The following is a 9,230-nucleotide window of genomic DNA, read 5'->3' on the forward strand; positions in this document are numbered from 1 at the left end:
AAATATTAGGTGGAGAAGGACTTGTCTTCACTTGGTGTGCCCAACTGGCGCCGGTTAGCATGAGGAACATTGTTAAACTCGGCGTGAAAATCGCATACGCGGTTTAAGAGAAGAGGATTAAGAAGACGAGCTGAAACGCGTACTTTTGGGTTCCTACTGTAGACAGTAAAGCCAACTTTATCGTCAAGTTTTGAGGCATCAGTAAAGATAACTCATTAAAATATGGTTCATTCAAACAATAGTCGCCAGGAGCCGTTAAAGTTCTGAATCTCCCAAGTTTTCCTCTTATTTGCTTTAAATTTTGACGCACATATAAAAAAACCTTTGGCCTCTCTAAATATGCAAAACTCACAATCGAGTGTCTAATACCTAAATCACAGCATTTGTTAGTTACGGCAAGCCAAGCAGCAGTTTTACCTGCGTTTGGTGTATCAACCAAGTCTTGCGGAGGTAAGAAGAAAAGAATATTCAGAGCATCAGAGGATGTGGTTCTAAGAGCGCCGCTGATAATAATAAGCGTCATACGTTGAACCTTCTGAAGTCTGTTTCTAATCGTAGTCTTGTCGCAAATCGTCCAGCAGACTATAATCCCCTAAAGAAGGATAGGCTTAATAACGGTCCTATACAGTGAGTGAGTGTTCTTCGGGGAAAGTCACCACCTGCATCCTATGACCTTTTTGTATGCAAATAGAGCTACAAAAGCTCTCCCTCTACATCTTTGTTCCAATTTAGTTTCTTGTCGAAGATTACACCTAAATATTTGGCGCTATCTCCTATTTCTAGCCGTACACCATTTAAAGTGGGCTTCACAAATTGTAGAATTTTGTATTTCCTCGAGAATAGCACTAACGACCAAGCCACTCGTTGAGAAAAGACGCTTCGATGTAAAGAAGAGTATCACTGGCTCGCTCGAAGAGATAATGAAGGACTCCTGCAATAAAATGAAAAAATCGACCTGAAGCGAACTTTGCATGAAATGAAAAACTGGCGTAACTACGAAAATCAGAGAAACAACAGCTGAAGTTTTTTGTTATTACTCCAAACCAACAAACGCTTGCTCAGCCACATAAGAAAAATAAGAATAATGTATATCCATGTGGTAAATTTACACCCCGCCATGTCCTCTCATCCTCGCCAGGAATACCTCTGCCCACGCTTTCCTTATTCTAATACCGTCAGAGATTCAACTTCGATGTTGGCGTTAGTTGAATGAAGAACTGACTTTGCCGAGGTTAAGTAGTACTGCTACAGCACAACAACAACACATACACACACACTTGCTGTTGCTCAAAAAGTTGTTCGCCATTCAACACATCTCAAACAAGTCGAAATTTTGTATTTTGTATTTGTCATTGTAAATAGTAGCAACTCCACAAAGTTCACTGAACTCTATCGAAATTCTCAAATAAGTAGTTAATAAAAAATTTAGAATCCTTTTGTAATTACCCAAACACATACACGTTTGTGCACATACAAGGCAATGTGTAAATGCATAGATGAATATTGAAAATCCATTTTAGGTACTTAATTGACTAACAGCTCAGCTACACTCACATCACCACCTCCCCACCACCACTGTCACTACCACCACAATCCCTTACAAAATTGTACAAGTAATTAAACGAATTTGTAACTTTTTAAATGTCAACACAAAACAAAAAACCAGTTTGTAAATTTAGCCTTTGTTGACATATTCAATGCATGCAGTTCATATAAAAATAATAATATTAATGAATTCAAATACATCTTTTTCAAAAATCTAGTAAAATCGCCAGTGTGTTTTATATCAAAGGGTTTAGGTAAGAATTTAAAACTATGTTTTATAAAAAATATTCAGCTAAAGGAGTGGAGGTCGGGCAAAAGCTTATCGCATTATCGATAAGGGTAAGTCTAAAGCGGCTGATTTAATGCATTTTGCGCCCAAAGATATGCAATGGCAGCTGGCCTTTAGTTGCGGAATTCATAACTTAATGGTCAAATTCGTCCTGCATTTTTTATGCCTGTCTCTATGTAATAAATGTACGAAATTTTTTTTTTTGTGTAGCAATATTATAAAATATGAAAAATCACCGGGATTGCTTAGCAATTTAAAATTTGCACTTTATTCGACAAACATTTTTTCTGTATTTTTCAGGTTTTCGGGATAAGCGAGGCTTAAGGGATAATCAGAACTCATCGACAACAATTATCAGCAGCACATATTTTTTATATATTAATATTCATTTTATAAAAAACAGTTTTTGCTTTGCAATTTACCATAATTAAGTCCAAAAAAAAGCAAAAAATGGTATAAGAAAAAAGGTAAGAAAAAGGAAAAAGAAAAAGAAAAAAGGTATAAGAAGAAAAATTTTAAAATTCAAATTTTAACGGGGAGACGCCGTAACCGAATGGATTGGTGCGTAAATACCATTCGGTAGTACGCCGGCTCCGATCTCCGTGCATGAAACAACAAAAGGATTGAAAAAGTTTTTTTCGAGGAGCTGGTAAGGTGCATGCATCAGCTCCTATGGAAAATATGGTCGGATGAAAGCATGCCTGCCGATTGGAATTCAAGTGGGCTCTGCACAATCCATAAGAAGGGCGATCCTGCAATCTGTGCCTATTACCGCGGGATTAGTTTTCTAAATATCGCCTATAAGGTTACAGCGAGCGTATTGTGTGAAAGGCTGAAGCCCACCGTCCACCAACTGATTGGACCTTATCAGTGTGGCTTTAGACCTGGAAAGTCTACCATCGACCAAATATTTACAATACACCAAATCTTGGAAAAGACCCACGAAAGGAGAGTCGACACACACCATCATTTCGTCGATTTCAAAGCTGCATTCGACAGTACGAAGAGGAGTTACTTGTATGCCGCGATGTCTGAATTTGGTATTCCCATAAAACTAATACGCCTATGTAAGATGACGTTGCTCAGCACCAGCAGCGCCGTCAAAATTGGGAAGGACCTCTCCGAGCCGTTTGATACCAAACGAGATTTCAGACAGGGTGACTCACTGTCGTGTGACTCCTTTAACCTGATGTTGAAGAGGATCATACCAGCCGAGCATCGCTCAGGCACAATATTTTATAAGAGCGTACAATTGTTGGCGTATGCCGATGATATCGATATTCTGCCTTCTCCAAACTGGATAAAGAGGCAAAGCGAATGGGTTTGGTTGCTGGTTCCTAAATATACGAAATCTTTTACAACCTCGAAATCATAGCGGTCAACAGTGACGTGGGTGCCGATATGTGAGTGCGCCGACCGTTTGTTTGATGACAGGAGGTACTTCGTTGTGTCCTCGTTCACTACCAGACGTATTCGCTTTGCTTCTTTATCCAGTTTGGAAAAGGCAGAACTCACAGCGCGGTTGTTAAGGCCGCAAACATCTGCCGTTCAGAGTCGGCTTAAAACTGCAGGCCCCTCCATTTGTGGCAAAAGACGCATGCCACAAATAGGAGGAGGTACTCGGCCAAGCACATAACAGAAGTGTAAGCGCCAATTATTTATTTTTTTATTTTTTATTTTTTTGAATATTAAATATTAAAAAATTTTTGCTAATTTTTTTCTTCTATGCTCTTTTTGAAAAAATCGAACTGCTAATTGTTTTGTGGAGGAAATTAGCCAACAATTGGTTTTTGGCTGATATTGGCTCCTACTTTTTCCCTATGAGACATCAAAACGGGCCGAAAGCCTAAGTATGCCCCACTAGAGGATAACCGCGTTAAGCGCACCTTCATCCATATTAGCAAGGCAGGAGAAATGGAGATTAGTATAAACCCTAACTTAACCCAATTTAGCCCCAACTTAACTAACTTGCCCATAACTTTCCTGAGGCAACATAAGATGAACTTGGCGAAAGTGTCTATGCGATTTAATCGAAAAGTAAGAAATATAAGCGATGAACCATTCGCCACTGGAGCTTTTTTTATTACTGCCAAAACCTATGTTAATTTTTAATCCAATTGTGTTTATCTATGTACGTATATGTATACACAACTATTTAAATATGCAAAAAATTGATACTTTATTATCCTCTGTTATACCTTTTTACAGCAAATCCATCAATCAGAAAATATAAATTTTTTGCAAAGCAATTTGTTAAGAGCTCAAATACCCCAAGACTTAAGAAGATAAATACTTGCAAACATATGTATGAACAACATGTTTGTTGTTGTTATGGCGGGGATATGCCTGTGTGGATTGAGTAGTATTTTCTGCATGTGCGTGAATATTTTCATTGAAAAATGTACAATACCCTTTAATCCGCAGAAAACACGCTGCCGAAGAGCGGAAAAAAATCACAAACAAATCCAAATAAATTTATTTACATTCAGGCATATAAAATTGCACGTAAATGTGCTGGTGTAAATGTATTGGGATGTGAACGCATTTGTTAGCAAAAATATGGCTTAGTATGAATGGATGAGTGAGTGCAGATGTGTATGACTCTGCTATTTTCGCGGCGGCATAGCTGACGGCATGAATTTGTATACGCAATGCAGTCCAGCAAACATTTATTCGTCATGTCAGGTTGAAAAAGATTGGCACGTGTCTTTTAAATCTTATTATATTTCAGATACTGATTTGGTAAAATTATGGGGTATCTCATTAGGAGTGTTATTATGTGTGGCGCTGAAGCCTAGATGATCATGTGATTATGAGGTTCTTGAGAAAGAGATTAAGGGTAATCAGAGGCCAGAAAAAATGATGATTTTCAATAATTTTTTTTGCTAGTCAATTGCTTTATGTTACAACAATAAAAACATAGCTCTAATACATCAAATTTCGACTTGAGTTCAGCAAAATTTCCAAAAAAAAAATTAATAATTGTAAAATTTATCGGCGTTTTTGTGGAGCCCGTTTCTCCACAAGTCCCTTGCGTTGATCATCACAAGTCCTTGGAGATTCATCTAAAATCAATCGGACAAGAGAAATTAGTTTTATTAATAGATAATCTTGTGCCTGATCGAAGCTTTTTTTTTTTTTTTTCAAAACGAACAATATGGCGGCCTAGGGAAAAATAGAAATATTTTTCAGATTTTCGAGAAAAAAACCGGAAAAACCGTTGTTTAAAAATAACGCGATTTTTAGAAAAAAATCCTTCGAGCACGCGCGAGCTTTTTTATTTTCAAGGTAGTATAACTTTTATTGAAGTCTACCAAGCGGTTTTTAAGTTACAATGATCACCAGTTCAAAAGCTTAGTTTTGAGAAAAACGCAAGTTTTGCTATCGCCCGAGGAGCGCTCGAGCGCCCTTTGTTAATAGTTGAATAACTCGAAAAGTATTTGTCGGATGTACTTCAAATTTTCACACAATATTTTTTAGATATTATACTTTAAGAAAATGTAAAAAAAATTAAAATTTTTTGAAAATTCTGACTAGTCCTAACCCCTTAAGGGAGATTTGTAGACCTCTACACATTTGCAATGACGGGAACGATAGACGCTGAAACAAGGCGCTGTCTGAGTTTCACGGTGAATGCAGTGGTGTACTGGCTATAATGGCAAGTCCCTGCTGCTATACCACAAAGTGATATGTTGACGAGAGCTTAAGAAGAAATCAGCTACTCTCTTGCTAAAAAGAGCAAAAACAAAAAACTCGCCTGCAGCAGTGAATGTCTTCACATAAAACTCACTAATGCATTGAATGCAATTCAGAATATATAGATACAATAAAGAAGTATGTGTTTCAAGGGATGCCCTAAGAACTTTTTTGTTTTGTCGGGACAACTAGCATGTACAGCACTTGACGCAATTAAGTCCATTGTAGTGCACTCGAACTCCCTTTTAATTTTCTTTAAATCTGCCTGACGTTCGAAGAAGTCTGAGTAGATGTTGTGGTACCAAGGAATTATTGATGTGGTCGCAGAGACCTCTAGCCTGATTCGAGAGAAGGCGGGGTAGACGCACAGGAAGTGGTCCACCGTCTCATCCTTCTCTTTATAATGTGGGTAGAGTGCACTGTCTGAGATGTACACCTTTTCCATGTACTCCACCCACGGAAAGTAGCCCGTCATCAGTCCAACCAGCTGTCTGCAGTCCCTTGTACTTAATGACAGAAGGATTTTCGGTCGGACATGACAGGTAGCATCAGTTTAGTTCATCTGCAGTCTCTCTCAGCCTGCCAAGCTCGCTTGAGGGTTGTAGTAACCCATTTACAAACCATGGCTTTGATGGCTTGAGGAGGGAATGGCAGAACGGGATCCGGGCCAAAGATGTTCAGACCCATGTTAGACTCAGGCTGTTATGTCTACCGACAGCCCTAAGATTGCTAGAACTGAAAGGCTGGAGAGAAGCTAGAACTGATCGTATTATCATACTTCAAAATAAACAATTATTAGATGCAATGAACTACTGCGTGTCAGAGCTTCCTCTAGATAACAGGTCTCACATTGTTATACGTGGCAGCGAAAGGAGGCCACACCCTTTTAGGGTGTTTGGCCGAGGTGATCTTCTTATTTGTGGTGTGCGTCTTGATGTTGTTCCACAAATGGAGGGACCTACAGTTTTTTATGAAGAGCTTTTTCATGGCAGAAATATGCTCGGAGGTTTGCCATTGCCTGCCGGGGGCGACTGCAATTAGAAAATACTTTTCCTTTTTTTTTGAATTTTTGAAGGAAACAAATTTAAAAAAGAAGTTTTCAGTATATTTTTTACAGAATCGTCGCTTCTTTTTAATATTAAAAAAATTGTTAAATTTTTTTTTAGCTTTTGGAGAATTTTTTATTTTTATTTTTGGAAACCTAAAAATCTTAATTGTTTAAATTGGGGAACATTTATTTTCTTTATAATTTTTGATTTAAAAAAATTTTATGGAATTATTATCTATTATGGAGTTAAATGTATTGTTAAAAAAAATTTGTTAAAAAAGTTTTTTGAATGTTTTTGTTCAAAATTAAGCTAAAGAATTTTTAAAATGAAATATCTTCGGTTCTTTTTAATATTAAAAACAAAAATTTAAAAAAAAAATTAAACAATTTTTTAAAAATTTTTTTCTTTAACTTTTGAAGATATTTTCTTTCTTTAATTTTTTAAATTGTTTTTTAACTTTTGGGGATTTTTTTATTTTTATTTTTCGAAGCCTTAATTGTATAGATTTTTTTCTTTTTTCGTTAAGATTGTTTGATGAAAATTTTTTTCTTAATAATTTTTGATTAAAAAAAATTTATAGAATCTTCGGGTGTTTTTATTATTTGATAAATAATAAATAAAAAAAAAAGATTTTTTAACGTTTGGGTAAATTTTTTTTAGTTTTGGAAACGCAATTTGTTTAAATTTCTTTTTTGTTTTGTAAAGAATTTTTGGAGACAATTTTTTTCTCTTTAATTTTTGGAAAAAAAAATTTTATAATTTTCAGATTTGATAATTTTTTTGGGAACGATTTTTTTTGTTAATTTTAAAAGAGGCTGGGGTGCCTGATTTTTTTCTTCTTCGTTTCATTAATTGCTAAGGCAATGCTCAGTAGTACCTAGAAGTACACTGAATACACTGTATATTCTATAAAATGTTCGCCTTGCATTTTCGAGCAAATAAAAAAAATTATTAAAAGAAAAATAAAACAGAAAAATGCTGGTAAATAAATTTATTCGCTATCCTTGTTAATCAAGCTTCTCTTTTAAATTTTTCTTGTAATTTTTTAAGAGTCCGGTTTCAAATATTTCGTACAAATAAAATCGCAATAATACCAAGTGGCGTGATTTTGTCACTCTATCGGAAGATATATAACTTTCGCAAATGGCGTTATATGTCAATTATAGCTGGCATTTGTGAGTTATACAGCTGCAGTATGCAAATAGACAAGTAATTGAGTGCGTAAAGATTAAAATAAAGAATTTCATCACTAAACGTCATTTTTTGTTTGTTTATTTAGTAAAAAAGTTATTCATACACAAAACTGGCTGATAATTTTGCGCCAGCCAAAAACGAATATAGCAAATTAGAGGTCTTAGTTCGCAAAATAGCACTAAAAGTAAATCGAAATAGAAATACCATCTTGAAGATAAAAGGGTTGGCTGTGAATAAAAATACCAGCCCTAACCAAATTAGATGTGAACTTTCACTCAAAGTTACGAAGAGAAGAATGCAGCAAATTTTGAGTGAAGATTCTAATTGAAAATATCAAGAAAGACTAGCTAAGCCAACCGCTCCAAAGCAGTTCGACTTGAATTCGACGATAATCATATCAGCTCTGGGATGATGAAAGGCAATCTGATGTTTTTAGCGATGAAAAAAATTTAATCTCGATGGGCCTGATGGTTGTCAGAAGTATTGGGAAGATATTCGCAAGCTACGAGAAACACGTCTGTCTCGAAACTTTAACGGTTACTCCCTTATGACCTGGGGTGTTTTAGCTTCAGCGAAAATACCTGAATTTGTTTAATTTCGTATAAGGTGAACGCCGGAAATTAGGTAGAGGTCACGGATTATGTTTTATTGAATGTTGCCGAAGAATATCACAGCGAGTATTGGACGTATCAACAGGGCAATGTGCTAGTCCACAGCGCTAAGCATACAAAGAAGTTTTTCGCGTCGAAAAATATTCCTGTGTTGAAGTGGCCCGCAGTTAGTCCATACCTAATTGCAATGGAGAAATCCTGGAGCATTCTTAGCAAGTAAATTCGGTCAGTTTAATTGCACCAATTGCACCTTCGTAATGGTAATAGTTAGGCTAATTCCTTTATGCACTGCGACCAGATTTATCTATTGTGCGCTGCTAATTACTTAATTATTATTATTTAGTATACCGAGGAATCGAACCAGCTCCTTAGGAGGGAGCAATTGTAGGTCTTCCTCCTATACAGGGTAAACGATATGAAGTGTTACCAACTTCACACTGCTTGTATCTGCGTTGTATTTGGCTGGAAAATCACAACCAGCCATTGTTCGTGAGCTCAGTCTCCTCAAAGTGAATAAAATGTTTGTGTATCGCACTATAAAACGTTACAATGATACTGGTAGCATTGCAAAACGCGATGGAGGTGGGCCAAAAAAAACGCAACAACGCCAAAAATGGTTCGGAAAGTGAAGGCTCGACTTGAACGAAATCCACATCGAAGTGGAAGAAAAATGGCCAAAGAACTGAAAATATCGCAAGACAGCATTCGACGCATATTGAAAAATGAGCTCAAGGTCAAGGCTTACAAGTTCCAAAAAGCACACGATCTTTCACCCAAGCAAAAAAAGTTCGGTGCGAAAGAGCAAAGGAGTTGTTGCGCTTGCACGAACGTGGCGAATTTGCTATC

Source organism: Anastrepha obliqua, chromosome 5 (assembly GCF_027943255.1).
Source record: "Anastrepha obliqua isolate idAnaObli1 chromosome 5, idAnaObli1_1.0, whole genome shotgun sequence".
NCBI lineage: Eukaryota > Metazoa > Arthropoda > Insecta > Diptera > Tephritidae > Anastrepha > Anastrepha obliqua.